Below are 21,840 nucleotides of genomic sequence, written 5' to 3' on the forward strand. Positions count from 1 at the left end.
CCTCCAGGAATTTGATCTCAAGTTTGTTATGCCTAAGAGTAAGAAAGGTTTTTCCCTCGCCGAACTCATTTCTGAATTACCCACTGGTGCATGTGATCCGCCGGTTAATGACGAGCTCCCGGATGAACACTTGTTTGTCATCATTTCAGATGATCCTTGGTATGGAGATATTATCACATATTTTCAAACCCAAAATTTCTTCCCCCATCTTACATGTGATGATTAATGACGAATTTGATACCAGGCCCCTTGCTACCTCCTCATCAGTGATGACCTTTATCGTCGCAGTGTGGATTCTATCCTTCGTCATTGTCTCACCCATCCTGAAGCAGAGAAAGTGCTAAATACCTATCACAGTGGCGCTTTTGGTTGTCACCTCTTCGGTATGGCCACTACCCAGAAATTCACGCAAGTTGGTTACTTTTGGCCTTCTCTCTTTAGTGATTGCATTGAGGTAGTCAAACATTGCCCCAATTGCCAACATTTTGCTCTAAAGGCAAGAGCCCCATCGGCTTCCCTCCATCTTGTCATTGTTGTTGGTCCTTTTCGTAAATGGACCATTGACTTTATGGAGTGTCAACCATCATTTGTTAATAACCATAAGTATATTATCATGGTGGTCGACTATTTTACCAAATGGGCTGATGCCATGCCAACGTTCAATCACATGGTGGCTACCGTGACCCTTTTCTTTTTTCACAATGTTATAGCTCAATTTGGGGTTTCAAAACAAGTGGTCTCTAACCATCGCCAACATTTTGAAGATGAGGTATGGCATGAACTATCCTCACTATTGGGCTTCCAACACCAGTATTCATCGTCTTATTACCCCCAAGGTAATGGATAGGTTGAAGCAGTCAACAAGATTCTCAAAATTATGCTTCAATGGACAGTGAATAAGCATAAGCCCAACTAGCACCTTATGCTCTTCACAACTTTGTGGGCCTATATAACTTCTATCAAAATCGCCACTGGGTTCACTCCTTTCCACCTTGTTTTTGGTGAGGAGGTAGTCTTTCCAATCGAGTGTGAGATCTCTTCCATCCATCTAGTTGTCAAACTTGTCCCTGACACCCAAAGATTAGAACAAAGAGTTGCCATGCTTGAACACGCCTTTGAAGACCGTCATGTTGCTTTGAAAACCATTAAAGTAGCCAAAAATGCACCAAAGCTCAGTATGACCGAAAAGTCAACCCTCGTGCCTTCCATGAAGGTGATCTTATTCTGGTGTATGACCAGGCCCACAATACCCTACGATATGTGAAGTTCAAATCATTATGGCTGGGACCTTACATCATTCGTAAGGACTTAGGTAAGGGGGCATATCTCTTGAAGGATTTTGAAGGCTAACTCCTTCCTAATCCTTGTAATGCACTCTACCTTAAGAAATTTTACCCATAGCATCTCCCATTGATTTGCACGTATTTAATTATGTCATGAATCTAGGTAGGTTGCATCATTCCATTTGATGATTTGATACTTCACCATCACTCACATTACTATTTTCCCTCGTGCCTTAGTTGAGGATATTCATTGCCTCATCTATCACAAGCCCTATTCTATCGACATCAGCTCATTTATTCCAAAAGAATGGCCTAGAGGGTAGTGTATCTTGGTTCCAACATCCATTATTGTTCAGTGCCTCAGATCGAGTAGAGGGACTCATTATTTCCCTTTGAATTGGTTGTTTCATATTCATGATTCATACACTTGATGGTCCAGTGATGCAACCAATTGTACCAGCGATTCTCGGGTCTGTGTGAGATGTTTAAGACCTCATGAGGGTGTGGCCCTTCAGGTAGTCCCCCACATGCCCGGATGCATTCCTATTATGCTACAACATTCTTGTCTCCTTCAGGTCGCGATGCCCATAGCATGCATGTCTCCTTCAGATGATCCATTTGGTTTTGCAGAGCCCTTCCCTGTTCAACAGGGCTTCTCCGGTTGTTCTACCCTCCCTCCCAACCATTTTTTGATGGAAGGGTCCTTATATCTCATGTAATCAAATATTATTGTATTCATTCCTGGATCATGTTTTTCTAAGTGCATTATGTATATGGGATACATTGTATTATTTTATGGCTTTGTTATGCCAACATGTCATGTACCATTCAGCATGTACTTCATTGCTCAGTTTTATGTTTCTAGGTGCACCATTATTTTTGTACTAAGTTATCTTGGCGGGTATGGGTATGCCTCCCCTGCCTCATTGAGGTCCGGTACCACAACATAAAAGGAGACTTGCATTGGTCTCACCCCCTCTATCCCTATCCTCTTTCGCTTCAACTTTATTGGTCTCTCTCTCTCTCTCTCTCTCTCTCTCTCTCTCTCTCTCTCTCTTTCTCTACGACTCCCCTGTGTTGTCTAGTGATTGTGTCTTTACAACGTAGTTCAGTCACACATTTTTCTCCTAACACACATATGTTGGGGGGAAATCTATTATCACCTAAAAATTTATCATCTAGCCTAATTTACTAGATGGATCAAAGTAAACCATGTAAAGCCAATTTTACCATAGTAAAATTACTTTCACTGTGGGAAATTACTTAATAAACCACCTTTGTTAAGCAACTTATAGTTAAACCCATGAAGAATAATTAAATAAATTGCTATTTATTTTATTTCTTCTACGAATAATTAATTAAACCATTGTTCAATTATTATTCCTTGTCATATTTGACCCAATCATGAAAAATAAGCAGATAAATAATTAATTATCTTATTTTTCTCTGAGAATAATTAATTAATCACTAATTAATTATTATTTTTTGTCAAATTTAACTAAATTCCTCAGGAATAAATAAATAAATCCTTATTTATTTATTATTCCTTAACCAATTCCTTGATATGATAAATAAATCATCTATTTATTTATTATTTCTAAATAAAAGTTTAAATACTTTTCTCTCCTCACCAAATATAATAAAATATTCCAAGTGGTTATTCCAAGAATGGGGTTAATAATATTTTATTATTTCTCATTATTCGAGGATAACTCAATATTGTTTTTATAAATAGAAGGGTTTTCCATTCATTATTCACTTTTGATTATTTTCATTATTGCACTCATTGTTGTAACTTTGATTATTTTCATTGTCACACACCATTTTTGCTGGGTTTACACATTATAGAGGAGAGGGACTCTACACAAGCTGAAGACGTTTGAGGATAGCCAAGAGCCCATTCCATAGAGGGGGATTGGTAACATCTATTTGTTCCCTTCATAGGTGTTATAAAAAAAACTATTCTTTGTATATCTGTTTTCATTGGATGATTGGAGTTATTACTATTTATTTTTGTTGTTTAACTATGATTGTGGCATAGATCAAAATTTTGGCAGGTTTTGTTTCTATCAATTGCTGCAGATATACAATGTTTAGCAGCCATTTATATTGTTGAGACTGTCTGTCATCCACAGTCTTAAGTGTTTTCTTTTCATACATATTTGAGAGGAAAACACGAAAACAACATGATTGAGTTTCTTGATTTTGAATCTCAACTCCAGTGAGGTGAAACACAAAAAAAGAGTCATCATTATGAATTGGTTATTGTTTAGAAAAATTCACTATTTGAATTTGAGACAGACTCCCATCAACAACAAGAAATTGATCAAATTAGAGAGGTTGAGGTTGATTCCCATTAAGTGCCCACTTCAGGAGCAAACTTGCATGAATATGAAAAGATTCAAGTTGCACTTCCCAAGCCCATCACTAGACATTGGGAAGAACATATTAGCAAGAATTATCCAGGTGGATCTTTGAACACCCAAAATTTTAGTGTCTCAAAATTCCTTTTAAATGACTCCATTGTGTAGAGCTTAAAATTATGGATCCAATGCAACTTGAACGGGCTCAACAGAGTCTGTATGAGAAAGTTATTTCAAATCAAAGTTCAAGTCAACACAAGCAAAAAGTCAAAGAGGAAATTTTGACTATCATGTGGCAGTTCGTACTACTGATGTTAGCATGGTGACATGGATGTCATTGATTGGTCATGGCAAGACAAATCGGGTGAAGGCATTTGGCAACTGACATCATCAATGACTAGGTAGTATGGTTTTGAGGTGGCCCAATTATATGCTGCCACATGGGCCAATGAGTGGGTGCCACATGGCCCTATGTGAGGTCATCGTGTGGCCTTATATTCTGTTCCAAAAATTGATTGGCCGAACCGACCTTCGTAGGGCTCAAACCCCTGACCTCTCGTCCATCAAACACACACCCTACTATTATGCCATAAGTGTCGCTTGTATATTAATATGCACCACTTATATTTATTATTAATTGAATTGTTGTTTGGCATTAAAACGTCAAACCAGAGGGAAAGCCTGACTGACTTGAAATTCGGTTCTATGGATTCCATGTGACCGAAGCCGACTGAGAAGGTGTGAGAGATAATTGTTAATGCGAATGTGCAGTTGAGGCCATGTGACAAGACACATGACCCATGGTAGAGGCGGAAGTCCAACAAACCAACATGTTTATTAAATGGGTAATGACGATGGCTTATGTGGTGGCTTGTGATTGGAGGCAGGGATGAGAGGTGGTGCCAACCACCAAGAGTCTAACTGCCAATGTGAGTAGCCCCACAGGTCAACCTGCGGTCTTTGAATTTTTTTATTTAAATATAAAACCAACCAAGGTAACCAATGATGGAAATCCCAATTCGAATCCCTGAAATACAAGGTACGAAACTAACACGCCACCATTGGGCCACAGGCCCATTCTGTTGAACATTTTGCAGAGCAGAGCCTTTTGTAGGGTGCTTTCTAGATTATTTTTAAAAAATGGGGAAAAAGGAGGATAACTTGGTCATATTAAGTCCTTTTTTAGCACAAGAAGAGCCTAGACAGGGGTTTTTGACTCTTCTAGACATCATAGAAATGTTAGTTTTTTATTTTTAGGTTTTCATATGGATGTTTTGAGAAAGTAATCCTCATAGGTATAATGGTGTCTAACCATTTACTTGTTTTCTTCCAGTGAAAAGAAGGATAATTTGTTGTACAAGAGTGTAAAGGATTTCCTTTTTATGCAAGTTTTGTAACTAATGGTCTTTATACTCATGCATGCATAACTATAGGTTTTTCCATTGTATTTTTCTTACACATGTTGTTTGAGACGAGAATTCTAGAGTGAGGAACTAGAGGGCTTGAGTGAAACATAATCTAGTTTATACTCAAATGACTTGAAATTTTACAAGGAATTCATCCATGGATGTTCGTTTTCTCATTTGAGTGACTGATTTTCAGAAAGTCTTCAGAATGGGGTTTTGAGTTAAGACCTGTTTGTCACTTCGTTGGGAAGTGTTCATGGTTATATATTTTGGTCACAGATCCATGATACCATTGTGATGATGATTGAGTATGTTTTGAATCCAAGCAAAAAATTCCTGTGGACATAGTGCCACATTATGTGAGAGTGTCACTTTTATCTTTTCTTTTCCTTGTTGAAGAAATGGCTCTACATGATAGTTCTTTGTAGGAGAACATCTCATTGTAGGAGAGACACTACCACTCAACGAGAGAGTTATTTCTTGTATTTGATAGAGATTTTCATGCACTCATTTCAGTTGTTGTGCTTAATAAAGTAGCCTCTTCATCATTGGAGCAATGCCCAGAGATATAGCCCAAGATGGGTGAACTCTGTTATAAATTTGGTGTTGTGTTTCTTTGCTTTGCTCTTATTTTCCCAAAGTTTGGATTTGATTAGTGCATGCTTCATTTATGTTGTGTAGTTCTTTTAATTTTCCTAGTCATACTTGGACACATACAAACAAAGACAATTTTTAAAGACCCATTTTGTTATAACTTACAAATTTTCAGTGTCAATTCTATTTTCATCTCTGGTTGTATTAGAGCAACTCTAACCAAGTTGCAAGCATGGGAAAGAAACTGAAGAATGAACGACTCCAAGAGTTCGAGGAAATTAATATATCTCTTCAAATAAAGAATGTCGAGTTTAGAATTTTTCTTGAAGAAGCAAAGGAGGAGAAGAGGAAAATGTGCCTATGGTTGAAACATATTGGGGAGTAACAAACTGATGAATGTTTCATCCTGGAAGCAACAAAGAGTCCCTCAAAGATGAAACTAGTTTGCGAGCATGGAAAATACATAGGATATGGATCTTATAAGAAGAATGATTCTTGCAATTTTTGCCATCATCTGAAATATAGTCCAAAAGTGTTAGTTGGTTAAAGTGGTTGGTTGGATATATCATCCACTTCTTCATCAACAAGTGAAACAAAAAAGATGGGTTTTTGGTCAAAGGAGGTAATTGGTATTTCCAGTTCTACTCCTTCAGTTAATGCTAATGAGACATCTTTTGTAGCTTTTGAAAACCATACCAAGGGAATTATTATGAGGTTGTTAATCGAGATGGGATATGACAAAATGGGTCTCAGAGTTGATGAAAAATGCATCATAAATCCTATCAAGTTGAAGTAACAACCATGGTATGAAGGATTAGATTATGGCCATGAAGAAATTGGAGAGTGATCCAAAATTGTTGAGGCAAAGAAATCGTCAAGTGTGGATTTCATGCCAAAAGGGATCCTATGAAGTGATGGTGCATCATACCATGATGGTAGTGAAGGTGCAAATTTGTCTCCATAGAGAGATGGCCTTTACAAAGGACATGCAATGTCGAATTCTCCTTGTCAAAGTTACATCCCAAAAAGACAGGTATAAGCATCATGGGTTTTCTAGAAATGTTTTTTCTTACGATCATTTATGGAAAATGTTTACGTGTGAATTTTATCATGAATTTGACCATTGTGTGGAAGAGTGTGTGAAACATAAGGAAATTCTTGAAAAAATGGGCCAAATCATTGGGAAGCGACAAGAGGAACCTCTCCCAAGTTTGAAAGCTTCCTCGCCTAGGGGCAAGCACAAGAAATTGTGTACCAATTGTAGCATGAATGGGTACTAGATTCAAAAGTGTTGGAAAATCCATCCATAATTTCATACCAAGAAGGACAAAGAGGTCATGTGATCCCATACAAGGGAAGAGACAAGTGGCAAAGTGGAAGCTGATGTAGTTCTCAAAGCAGCCTTTGAAGTAGAGTAGGTGCAGAAAGAGAACCCATAGGCCTAGTTATGCAAAGAATGGGTAGACTTTTGTACAACCAATTTGCATTAAAAATTGTAATTACTTGTTGTATATACCTAATTGGGTAAATTGTAAAGTGATGCAATGGTGTTAATCACTTATATGTAACCACATCTTTTGTCATTTTATGTATTTTTTGGCTTTTTATTGGGTTAGTGTGTATGTAAATTTGAGAGTTGAGTTTATTTCATGTTGAGAAAAATTTTGGAGTCCAAATGTTCTTTTTGTGGAAGGAGTGATCCAGGTGGATCTTTGAATTCCCAAAAATTGACTGTATTGTAATTCCTTATAAATGGCTCCATTATTTCAAGCTTGAAATTCTAAATCCAATACAACTTGAATGGTTGCAAACAGAATCCATATGAGAAAGCTATTGAAGGTAAGAGTTTAGGTCAACACGGGAAGAACTTCAGAGGGGCAAGTTTGATTGTCATGTGGTAGTTTGTACTGTTGACATCAACACAATGATGTGGCAGTCCTTTATTAGTTGTGGTAGGACAAATCAAGTGAAGGCATGTGGAAATTGGTGTCATCAATGACTCAGGAGTATGATTTTGAGGTTGCCCAATCATAAGCCACCACGTGGGCCAATCAATAGGCACCATGTGGCCCTATGAGAGGCCACCATGTGGCCTCATATTCTATGCAAAATATTGAATGGATGGACTAGCCTCAGTAGGGATCGAACCTCTGACCTTTCATCCATCAAATGCACACCCTACCATTATGCCACAAGTGTCGCTTGTATATTAGTGTGCATCATTTATATTTATTATTAATTGAATGGTGGTTTAGAGTTAAAATGTCGGATTGGCAGGCTAGCCTGACCGACTCAACGTTCAGTTCTATGGATTCCACGCAACCAAAGATGATAGAGTAGGTGTGGGTGATAATTGTTAACACTAGTGGGTAGTTGAGGTCGTATGATGGGCCACGTGACCCACAACCAAACTAGCATGGTTATTAAATGGGTATTGAAAATGGGTTATGTGGCGGCATGTGTCCAGAGGCGGGGCCGATGGGTGGTTCAAACTGCCAACGATTTGATCGCTAATGTGACCAGCGGAGGGAGACGATTGATGATCTCTAATTTTTATTATTATTTAAATATAAAACCAAACAACATAACCAATGGTGGAAATCTTGATTAAAACCCTCAAATTGCAGGGTACCAAAATAACACACCACTATTAGGCCACAACACTATTATGTTGAACATTTTGCAGAGTAGAGCCTTTTCTAGTGCATTTTGTAGACTATTTTTAAAATGAGGGAAAAAGGAGGATGACTTGGTCATCTTAAGTCCTTTCTCAGCACAAGAAGAGCCTAGAAATGGATTTTTGTATCTTATGGACATCTTCACAATGTTATTTTTGCAGTTTGAGGCTTGCATATGGATGTTTTCATAAATTAATGCTCATAGGAATAATGTTGTCTAACCATTTACCTATTTTCTTCTAGTGAAAATATGGAGGATTTGTTGTACAAGAGTGCAAAGGGTTTCCTTTTTATGCAAGTTTTGTAACCAATGGGTCTTTGTACCTGTGCATGCAGAATTGGAGGTTTTTCCACTGTGTTTTTTTACACACACCATTTGATATGAGAATTCTAGAGTGAGGACCTAAAGGGACTAAGTGAAACATAGTTGCGTTTATACTGAAATGAATTGAAATTTTGCAAGGAATTCATTCATGAAAGTCCATTTTCTCATTTGAGCGAATGATTTTAAAGTTGTCTTCAAAATGAGGCTTTCAGGTAAGACCAATTTGTCACTTCATTGGGAAGTGTTCATGCTTACCATTTTTGGTCTCAGATTCATGAGACAATTGTGATGATGATTGAGTATGTTTTTAATCTGAGCAGCAGATTCTAGTGGACCCAATGCCATGTTATCAAAGAGTGTCCGTTTTATGTTTCCATTGTCTTGTTGAAGAAATAAATCTTCGTGAGATTTCTTTGTAAGAGAATGTCTCTTTCTAGGAGAAACATCACCACTCGAAGAGAGAGTTCTTTCTTGTATTTTATAGAGATTTTCATGTACTCATTTTAGTTGTTGTGCTTAATAAAGTGGCCTCATCATCATTGGAACAAGGCCCAGAGATGTAGCCTAAGATGGGTGAAATCCATTATCACTTTGGTGGTATGATGTTTCTTTTCTTTTCTCTTATTTTCCAGAGTTTGGATTTGAGTAGCACATGATTCATTTATATTGTGTAGTTCATTTAATTTTCCTGTTCATACTTGGACAGATATGAACGAAGACAATTTTTAAAGGCCCATTTTGTTATAACTTGCAAAGTGTCACTGCTGATTCTATTTTTAAATCAGAGAAGCATACAATTTCTCTTGGATGTGGCAAGGAAGTTACCCTTCATATTGCAGACTATTACAAACCCATCCAGTTTTATAGTATTGGGTTTCTTCAGGACAATTCATCTTCACCTCCTCCTCTTCCACAACCACATTAGAATGTCAAATTCCAACATTGTGATTGGGGTTGCCATGTGAAATATCAATTTTTTTATCTACATCCTTGTAAGAATTGTGGAAAACATACTCTTTATTAAAACATATGCTCTAGAAATGAGACTCCTACAAGAACAAATATTCACCTTGGATGGATCGCTTCTTGGAAATGGTATTCAACAACCAAGAAGATATATCAGTCATATGTCAGAGTTCATTCTCAAGTATTGGCACATATTGCAATGGAGATATCTTCATCTTCTTACAATGTATTTGAAAGGGGGGAATTGAAGTCCAATTGCCACATTCGAAGACAAATATTGAACCATAAACTAAACTAGAGCCTAGAGATAGATTCAACCATAGCTAGATTCAAATTTGTAGCCAAATGTTGGGAAAAATACTGAGAAGGGGCAGGGGGGTTGAATTAGTATTTTAATTCACTTTAAACTTTTCCTTTTATATTTTTATTTCTATATGCTACTTTCATTCATCCTACCAGTGTACGTATGAAACTTCAGTGAAAGCAAACATCATATATCTAATTAATTTAATTTTTATTTATTTCATCAATGGGTCATCCTTAATTACTGCATCATTAGTTCATTATTCATTTATTAAGAAAAAACTATGAGCAGTAAAGAACATATATATCATCAACACACATGAACACCAAGATTTTAGGTGGAAACCCAATGTGGGAGAAAACCATCGTTGCTATCATATTTGTCTTCTTCTTTTATTATAAATTAAAACATCTTACAATATTATAACAGCACAAACTCTTACTAGCATGCAAGCACCCATATGTAGAAGGCTAAAAACATATTTCTTTCTCCAACAGCCACTAGAACAGAGATACAACCCATAATCTCGTTAACTAGCTCCTACCAGAAGTGATAATGTACCCCCTGAACACATTTACTAGCTACCACTGCAAGGAAGCTTTGATTCCCTCACTGAAGGCTCCAACCCTCACCTCATATGTGGACCACGTTCCATAATATTTCATACTAGATCCACCTGACTCAAAACATCAAAACCTGTAGGCACTTTTCATAATGTTTTCATATTGTATGCACTTCCATCATTAATCTCAATACCAAATTGAATATTGAATCTGAAGGACAATCACTGAACCAACTAAATCACTATAATATCAAAAAACCAATCTCTCAATCAACCATTGCAACTAGATCAAACCAATTCATCAGATCATATGAATCATATACCAAAAATCAATATACCTAACCATACATTATTCATCATCACAAAAACATAGTGTTGCTCCTGTAAACCCTGATCATACATACATTAGAATGTATACACTACTTCTTTGAAGAACTCCCATGTATATATGCCTTTCCACTATATAGGACCTGTGTAAAAATCTTAAATTACTAAAAAATGAATCTGAGTCATTGTAACACTGAAGCAACCACTACATCATGTACTGAATCAATCATAGATCATTGAACCAATTACATATCACCACACTATATCATCAATACTAATCATTATTCCATTCCATAACCAATTCAACCCAATCAACACTACCAAACACAGTTTATCATGATGGATACATCATCAACAAACATTAGCTAGTAGAAAATAACTCATCAAATGTCATCACCAAACCATACTCCAAAACCCTAGAATATATATGAAAATTACATCAAGCATATCAATGTATGTACATGACTATCATGCATAACATGCACATACAAATCTCACCATATATTGTAAATTCATAGAATTTATACGCGAATCTATAGAGATAGATTTGTGTATGTACGTGACCATCCAGAGGAAAACCAATGTACATATATGAAATCTCTAAATCATACTTTCACTTCATAACACAACATCTTTCAAACCCAAACCTGGGCATGCATATTGTTACAACCACACATTATTCTATGTATATTCATACCATCATCATAGATCCCTCACTGTTAGTTATAACTATATCAAGAAATATGTATTCATTAGTTTTAACTACACTTTCAAATCTATCAGTTCTGAGCCTCCTCCATGCTCCTTGGTGGACACCTGTTTCAAATCAAATTATTCATAAACAATCCATCACTTGCACACTTAACTCCTTGATCTTCCATCTCCTTATATAACCTTTGCCTTAACCAATACCTTAGGTAAATCCCTTGGTAATGTCATTAGTATTCTTTGACGGGATCAAATAATAATTTTAGCTCCATTACTATGGGCCAATACCATGGTAAATACCCCTGGTAGATAGATTACCATGGTGTGGATTATATACAAAAATTTCCTTTAAAATACCTGGGTATGTACATGACTTTATTCTCAAGACCCACACATACTTTCTCAAATGTTACCTTTACCATCCATATGTCTCTTAAATGACATTCCTTTTTCCATGTCCTCTATAACATATGTAGTAGTTCCATAAACATCCTGATATCACAATGTTGACATCTTTATTAAGTAGGCTGCCATTAAGGACAACACATTAGCCATAATTCCAACAATATCCCCCTTTGGACTTGATGGCAACCACTTTGGTGTTTGGTCATCACCTGTAAAAACCTACAAACGCACATGTAAATACCAAGACTTCTCACCAAGCATTCTTCTCTAAACACCAATTTTCTCTCCCAATTTGACAGTAAGGGCAAAGGATTGACCAATTTTGAATAAAGGCTTCTATCCCACTTTGTAGAGAGGATCGTTGTAGGTCTAATCTGCTGAATATGAAGACCACGCTCCCCTTGAGCATATGTTGAACCTTCTGAAGATATTTGATAGAGTGAAATAATTGATGACTCAACCAAGTATGACGTTTCCTATCACCAATGACTTACGATTACAACAATTACCCAACACAGTGGGGTTCTATATTTAAATCAATATTACATTAGTTTCCCAAAATAATGGAATTACATACATAACATGAATTGATCCCAATAACCCATTCATGATTGAATATTACAATTATTTACAAAATTGGTCTTTGCATGACCTTTACAGAGACAAATATGAAATTTATAACCAAAACCAAGATCTTGACAATGAGGTAGTAAGATCATTATAGTCATCAACAACCACCATACACCATATAGGAACCTACAACATGAACATTTGATCACAACTATATAGAATCAACATGAACATCCTCATCATCAAAAATCTATGCAAGATAAGACAATGTAGCATCAGTCTTTCCAGCATCATCAACATGTGACCAATTAATCTTCACTAAGCAATTGTAGTAGAAGCACAAGATAGTGCAATCAGGCTTTGTTAGCAACTAATCTTCTTGACCTTATGACATCAAGGTCAACATACTCCCTCCATAAGTATGAATAGTTACAATCATTAAGCAACAATATCAAACACCATAAGAAACATACACATGTATCAATAACATATGGGTAAATACGATCATAATCAACCAAAATCAATAACATACATATCCTCCTCATTGAGTGTATCTAGTAAGTTTAACAAAATATAATACCAAGTGAAAATTTAGCATCATATTAGCATCCTCCATAAGTGAAATCTATGCATGGAAGAATCATCAACATCTTCATACAAAAGTGCAAGACATCATCCATAAATTTAAATTCATGCAACTCATGGCAACAACATATATCTTCTCATTAATTCCAACAAGCAATGGGTAATCATAAACACCATCATTTAACAAGAAGTAATCAAGAAACCATAATGCCAAAAATGTATTATTAAAAGCATAGCATACGCTCCTCTTGAACCCGTTCCAACTTATCATCATCAACTCTAATAGTATCCAACTCATTAATCAACAAGTGCATCAAAGATCCATTACATCAATAGTATAAGACTTGCAAAAAATCATAACCTCATAATTCCTAAGCATCACAAAGGCATCACCAACAATCTACAACAAACTAATATTATAACCATAAATCCAATAATAATCCGATGGACGCATATGATAAGCTCCCCCTAAATCTGTGGCATTCATTTATCACCACAAGGAACCATACACAAACTTCCTTCATGAGATCCACATACAAAAAGTAAACTATTGCTTCTTTATAGTCATAACTCCGCTTGTACATGTCATGTCTATTTGTACTCACTGTTACTTCATCAAATGCAAATGTCAGTAATATAAAAATTACCAAAATATCAAAACAACATAGGGAATCATCATCTACATATGCATAGCTCCCCCTGAGATCATTCCTCATTGATCTTGCGGACCTGATAATCATCACCTTCTCTTCATGAGGTTATGTACCTCATATTTACTTCTGCAGTCACTATTAGAAGAAAAAATTAAGAAAAATTTACTACAATGGGGACCATATTATTTTACTCTGAGACTAAAGAAGAAGAGGAATTATACCTCTTATTTCTGCCTGAATTCTTCTTTGCTAGGACATATAATTTTTCTGGATTTATGTATCCTCTTGCTATAACCTTTCTAGTTTCTTTTTCTATAACTTTGCATTTAGTTGATGTAAATACAATTATACGTCCTTTGTCAACTATTTGACCTACACTTAGAATATTTTACTTTATCCCTTGAACTAATAATGCATCAACTGCTTTTTCATACTTCTCAAGTTTGATTCTACCTTTTCCCATAACTTTTTCTGGAGCACTATTTCCAAGAATCACCTTACCATATTTATTTTTCTTGAGAGACTCAAACTTGTCCTTATCTCCAGTCATGTGATGAGAGCATCTGATGTCTATGTACCATTCATATTCATCTTCAAATGAGCAAAGAGAAAGACCACACCTTATTTGTTCTTCTTCCTTTTGCTTAATATGAGAAGTGTTGGTGGATCCATCTTTCTCAGGTCCTTTGGTAACAATTTTCTTATATCGTTTCTTGCCATGTCTGTGAAGATCCATTGATTTGTTCTTGCATTCTTTTGCTACATGCCCAAACTTGTTACAAGCATAACATATTATATGACTAGAAAATAGAGTTGAAGAATCATAATATTTTTGTTTCATATTCCTTATATTTCTATCAATAACTTTGTCACAAAATATGTTGCAAGAAAATAAATATCCCTTAAAGAAACTTGAGTACCTAGGAGTTGATGATCTTCCTACGAAGTGGCCATTTGCTTGAGATCAAAAAAATCTGGTTTTATAATTGGATGCAACATGTCCATAATTATGACATATAAAGAATTAAATATTATTGATCAAAGGAGATAATCGATTAATGTTTCTATTATTGGAAGAAAATGATTTATTTTGAATATTCATCTTCCTTGGATGTTGATCTATTTGAATTCTTATCTCTTTAACATGAATTTCAGAATTCATATTGTTATCCTTTGCACAAGCCTATGAACTAGATTCTCCTTTTACGGTTTCATGAAAACCAAGACCTAATTTAATGGAAGGAGACCTTTGACTACTAAGAATGTTACCCAAAATCTTAATACTATCTTGAAATCTCAAGTTTTTATCCTTTTCTTCTAATTTACCTTTTAGAATATTTTCCTCAACCTCCATTCTTTGGTAATGTTCTTCCTTTTCTAGATATTGCTTCCTCGTTCCTTATTCAACCTTGATTCCTTATTCCAATTTCTCCTTTAATTCGATAATCTCTTCCTTCAACCCATTCTCTTGTTCTTCAAATGCTTGAAGTAGTTCTTCATTTCGCTTGTTTGACTTTTCGAAGTCTTCTCTTAGAGAGATGATTTATGCTTCAAGTCCTTCACAGTAAGTGTTTCTTTCTTTAAGCTCCTTGGTTTTTGTATCCTTTTCATTCACCTTATTTCTAAATGATGCTACTTCATCGTGTAGTCATTGACATTGATCTTCCTTTTCCTTATACCTTTTCCTCATTCCTTCTTCAATTTTGCTTCCTTATTCCAACTGATTATTTAACCTGATAATCTCTTCTTTGTAGGTACATTCCCTTTCATCAAATAGTTGTATTAACTTTTGATGATCTCTATTATCATTTGTGAGGCTTTTAATTTTTTCTTCTAAGGCCATCATTTATGATTTTTCTGCATAATGACTATCTTCACTTTTACCCAAGAGGCCAATATCAATTTATTCATTATCATCTTCACTATCATCATAACTACATGAACAGGGAAATGGATCACAAGTAAAAAAAAAATAGTACCAAATAAATCTTCTGTAACACCCCCTCCTAGGTCTACCCAAAGTAACCATGACAACCGGGCTAAACATGAGATGAGAGTCTACTACAATCAGATTCGACATCCTATGTGACCTTAAGGAAGTGGAATCGATAGAACATCACGCACAGTGACCCAACATCCTCAACAAAACCCTCAGGAGACAAGTTAGCCACTGAAACAGCCTGTCCTTGGGTCCCACTTTTTTCTGGATATCTTAGGCCATAGTCTCTCTCATGTTATGGGAATGGGAGTGACCATCAACCTAAAGTCACTCTCACAAGCCTACTTGATAGTGACTATGGACCAAAATTACCAGTTTTGTGCCAGCAACCATGATATTTACGTCGGTTTTCTAACCCAAAATCAGGACCTCTGCCCAAAACTTGCTACAACCTTCAAAATTCATTAAAGATATAATAAAAATGATGATCAATCAAAATAAACCTTAATACTAGGCCTGAGCATCCCCAACCAGGACTGACATTCTATCAAATACTTGGAATCAATGCAAACTATAGGTCTAGGATACAAGACAGCGAATAAATGACTTAAACAACTTATGAAACATAACTAGAAGGATCACCTCCTTCTCCATTGAACTACTACATCATCAATTAGGTATTGGATCTATCGATTTAATAGTTACAAGTAAATACATGAAATAACCATGACATGAACCAGTCATTTAACCATGCTTATAATCAACACAGAACCATGTAAATATCATAGATAAGAAAACCATTAAATCCACACATAAATTAGTGCAAAAGTAGGATAACTTAGCTTTTATTAATCATAGGAAAATATGACTAGGTTTGGGACTTACATGTACCACCCGAACATAGACATGGCTGAACCAAATCTCTCTTTCAGCCAGTCACCCCCGTGTCATATTCCAAGCATGAATGTGGGATCTCATAGAAAAACCAATCCAAGAACAACCAAGGGAATCCATAGGTTAAACCACCTCCATCCTCATCAAACTGTGGTCAGACCAAAATCAGTGCTCCGATCACAACTGAACAAAACTTGGAATTCCATCTAGAATCCATCACTATTCTTGAGGAATTTTCATCTCCTTTTCTCTCAAGCTTTACCGTAATCTAAAACCCGATCACTAGGTCCTAAATCGAGACATCTCCCTCAGGCTTTATGTGTATCCCGCCAAAATTGGTCAAGGGATTCCTAGGCCTTTGGGAATGGAACTTGAGACCACCTCCACCTTGGATTCTAAAATCCATCCAGCAAACCAAAACTCAAAAAATGAAATAAACATCCCAACATACCATGGCATCTAGAAAAAGGTAGGGCTAGGCTGAAAACCACTGTCATAACCTGGTAAAACCATGTCACCGACAACAAGAGAACCATACACCAACAAGAAAATCCATGCATGTCCAACCCAGCTAGGAAATCACACATGCAAAAGGTTACCTGCAAGTATTCCTACTGAATATGCTTGATCCTACTTTCCTTTCCTTGATCCTTGCTTTCCGTACTTTCCCTTTGCTTGCTTTCCTTCCTTGATCCAAAGTAAGAGCGCTCCAAGAAAACTGTAAGTGACCAAGAGAGTGAGAGAGAGAGAAAATAATGAGAGAGCTCCAAACTTGAACTTGGAAAAAGCCATGAACTAATCCTTAGAAGACTTTTTATGCACGAGGGCTCTAATTTCTTCATTTTCCATTATTTTCCTTCAATTTCCTCCTCACATGCAACCTGCGACCTTTCACCTTACTTTTCTCCTAATTTTCTTTATTTTCATAAATAAATGTGCCAAAATGACTTTTTTCCTTTTAATGCCTTTGTCTTAGCCTTTGCCAATTTTCCTTAGCCAAAACAAACATCCAATGATGCCCACTAGGATATCCTTCCCCAACATTCATCTTGGAATAAGTGTTCCTTAATCGTGGTTTTATTTTGCATTTATAAACTTTTATTACATGAAAGTTTCAGCAGGGTTGTTACAGAACCGTCCCCCTTGGGGAACACCATCCTCAGTGTTAAACCACACCAAGCCCTAAGAAAAACTACTAAAAAAAACGTACTTCCCATGGAGATTTATAACTTAGCTCGTTTTAGTATTTAAAATGAAAGATATGCTCAAAATCAAAACATAATGACAAGATGACAATATAACAACCATAATGATATGACAACCATACCACTTATTGGACTTTATAACTTAGCTCATGGCGGTATTTACATACATATACCAAAACATCAGAAAGACATATGCCAAACATATACCAACATCAAACAAAAACTATTTTTCCTCAACCAAGATACAGGGCCCGCATGTGATCCACCATCTCCCATGTAGCTTCTTTAGGCCCAAAGTGCTTCCACTACACTTTAACTTGCTCTATGGCTATGTTCTTGAGCATGAGATGGAATATGCATTGAGGTTTCAACTGGAACTCTCCTTCTTGCTCCACCTACAATATAGACCAATCAATAACATGATAAACATGCTTTATATACTTCTTAAGAAAGGAAATATGGAAAAAATCATGGACTTTCACTGTTGGAGGCAGTGCAAGTCGATATGCCACTGGTCCAATCCTCTCAAGGATCTCAAAAGGCCCGCAATACTGTGGTGCCCACTTGGCACATGAACCAATCCTTAAAGAGATTTTCTTGGGCTTGATGCATAAATACACATGCTCCCCAACATGAAATGCCTTGAACAACCTATTCCTATCTTCATAAATTTTCTTCCTATCCTACACTGCCTTTATATTTCTCTTTATAGCTTGCATTTCCTACTCCATGTTTGCGAGCATATGCGGTCCAATAAGTACCCTATTCACTGGATTAGTCAAGATGATAGGAGTATTACAAATCCACCCATACAATTCCTCAAAAGGAATCATCCTCAATGACTCTTGATAACCATTATTGTATGTGAAATAAACCAAAGGAAGATACTCCTCCCATTTCCTCTGTTGGTGCATCATGTACATCATCATCATATCCTCCAAAATCTTATTGAACCTCTTTATCTATCCGTCTGTCCATGGATGATAAGATATGATGAAGGGAAACTCTATACCCAAGCTTGCAAATATCTCCTTCCAAAACTTGGAAGTGAACTTTGCATCCTTATCTGACACAATCTTCTTTGGAACACCATGCAGTCTCACTATCTCTCTGATGAACACATGTGCCACCTCAATGGTTGAATATGTGGTCTTGACTGGAATGAAGTGAGTTAACTTGGTCAACTTGTCAACCACGACCATAATAGAATCATGCTACTTCATTGTCCTCAGCAATCCTATAATTAAATCCATGGAAATGACCTCCCATTTCCATTTCGGAATCGAAAGAGGTTGGAGTAACCCACCTAGATGCTTGCATTCCGTCTTTACCTGCTGAAAATATAAACATATAGGCATGAACTTTGCCACTTATTTCTTTAGATTCATCCAATAGTAAAACTTATTTATCACCGTCAATGTCTTCTGATATCCTGGATGATCCGAGTTTGGCTTAACATGAAAATCCCTCAAGATAAGCTTCTTGAGCTCACTGCAATTTAGCACATAGATCCTATTCCTGAATCTCACCAAACCATATGTCGTGAGACGATATTCTTCATCCTGATCACCTGTACCTATACTTTGTTGTAACTTGTGCATGACCTCCATGCATTTGTCATCTCGATATCTTACTTGCAAGATCCTATCCTGTAACTATGTCCCATAAGAGCTCATAGCTACTATATGATTTACTTGTACCTTCCTGCTAAGAGAATCTACAACCTGGTTCTCCTTCCCTTTGATATATCTGATCTCGAAGTCGAACTCACTAAGGGTATCCAATCATCTAGCTTGCCTAGAATTTAGATTTGGTTGGTCAAACAAATATCTCAACGCACTGTGATCACTCATAAGCACAAACCGTCTACTTGGAAGATAGTGTCTCCACATCTTCAATGCATGTATGATCAATTGCCAACTCAAGATCATGTGTTGGGTAGTTTTTCTCGTGCTCATTCAGTTTCTATGACTCATAACACACTACATGTCCTTCTTGCATGAGAAATCCACCAAGTCCTCTCTTGCAAGCGTTTGTACACACTACAAACTCCTTTTCTGGATCTACAATCTTCAGCACTGGTGCATGTGTCAACAACTACTTAAGCTGCTCAAAACTAGCATCACATTCTTCTTTCCATTCAAACTTCTTACCTTTCCTCTGCAATGATGTGATAGGATATGAAATGCATGAGAAGTTCCTGATGAACCTCCTATAGTAACCTGCCAATCCCATAAATGATCTCACCTCATCTACATTCTTAGGAGCTGCCCACTCCATGATGACCCTTAGATTTTCTAGATCTAATGCAATTCCTTCCTTGGAGACAACATGTCCTAAGTAGCATACCTCAGTCTAAAAGAAGTTTCACTTTCTAAGATTAGCATACAACTAATGCTCTCTTAGTAACCTCAACACTGCTACTAAATGTTTGGCATGCTCTTCCTGATTTTTAGAATATACCAGTATGTCATCAATGAATACAATAAAAAATTTGTCCAGGTAAGGACACAACACACTATTCATCAAACATGTAAATGAAGCCAGAGCATTAGTCAAACTGATTGGAGAAACAACAAACTCATAATGCCCATACCTAGTCCTGAACATAGTCTTGAAGATATCCTCTTTCTTGATGCGTACCTGATGGTATCCCGATCTCAGGTCGATCTAAGAGAACATTGATGCTCCTAGCTCATCAAACAAATCATCAATCCTTGACAAAGGGTATCTGTTCTTTATTGTTAGTTTATTCAAATACTTGTAATCAATGCATAATCTAAGAGTACCATATTTATTCTTTACAAACAACATTGGTGTGCCCCAATGCGATACACTTTCCCTAATGTATTCCTTCTCAAGAATCTCCTTTAACTGCAACTTCAACTCTACCAATTCAGGTGTGCTCATCCTCTAAGGTGCTTTTGATGTTGGAGCCACCCCTGGAACTAACTCAATGGAAACATCAACCTCCCTCTAAGGCAGAAAATTTGTAATATCCTCAAGGAATACATCTTGAAATTGCTGCAAAACTAGGTACCTTCTCAACAAGTTTGCTTCCTCAACTTCCTTACCCTTGTCATTGGAAATGTGCACTGCAAACATCACTCAACCTTTTATGTGACTATTCTTAGCCTATGTAGTGGTAACCATCCTCACTAATGTAGGCTTCTTCTTTCCCTGTAAAGTCCTCTTTTCCCACTATCATCCAAACACTCAATGGACTTGTCGAATAAATCCACTTAGGTTATGTGAACGTATAGCCATTCCATTCTCAAAAGCATGTTATACAATCCCAATGGAAACACTTTCAAGTGTGTTGTTGTAAGCATACCATTTAACTCAACTGCACAAGCTCTTACCCAATGGAGAACTTGCTTCTTTGTACCTGTAGCCAACTGTACCAACCAAGATTGTGCATGCACTTATTTTCTCAATCCACACTTATCCACTAGGTCAGGATTAATATAGCTATATTTAGATCTAGGATCAATAAAAATAGAAACAACTTGATCACAAATATTACTGTCCATCTCAATGATCAATGCCTAATGATCCACCTGCCTATTTTCCACAACTACATAGATCTAAGGAATGCTACGACCAACATCACCCACTGTATGCGCTTCTTGAGCACTTTAGATTTGGTGTATACCACCGCTCTGATATTGCTGACAATCCTTCTTACGATGATCCTTACCACATATCCAACATCGTAATGGTTCTCTACCACTACCTCTAGCCTACTGCTCTCCATGTCCTTTCTCGGCTATATTGAATCTCTTGTAAGGAACTACATTTTATTTCCGACCTACATCTTGAGGTCTTCCTCGCTTTGGTGGCCATTTTACTTTAGTTTTCTAATTTCCTTTCAAGTCACGCTTTATCTCAACTTTGTGCTTCGAATGCTCATAACAATGCTTCAACTTTCAGATGGCCTCCTCCAATGATCTAGGCTAATCGAACTCAATCCGGTCTTTGTATGTTATTGGCAGTCCACTGATGAATCTCTAAACCTTGTCCTTCTCCTCCTTTAGGTAAAGCACATATCTCAATAGCTCCAAAAACCTGCT

This window comes from Pinus tabuliformis, chromosome 8 (assembly GCF_031772625.1).
Source record: "Pinus tabuliformis cultivar Carrire ecotype Pingquan chromosome 8, CPIR1, whole genome shotgun sequence".
Taxonomy (NCBI): domain Eukaryota; kingdom Viridiplantae; phylum Streptophyta; class Pinopsida; order Pinales; family Pinaceae; genus Pinus; species Pinus tabuliformis.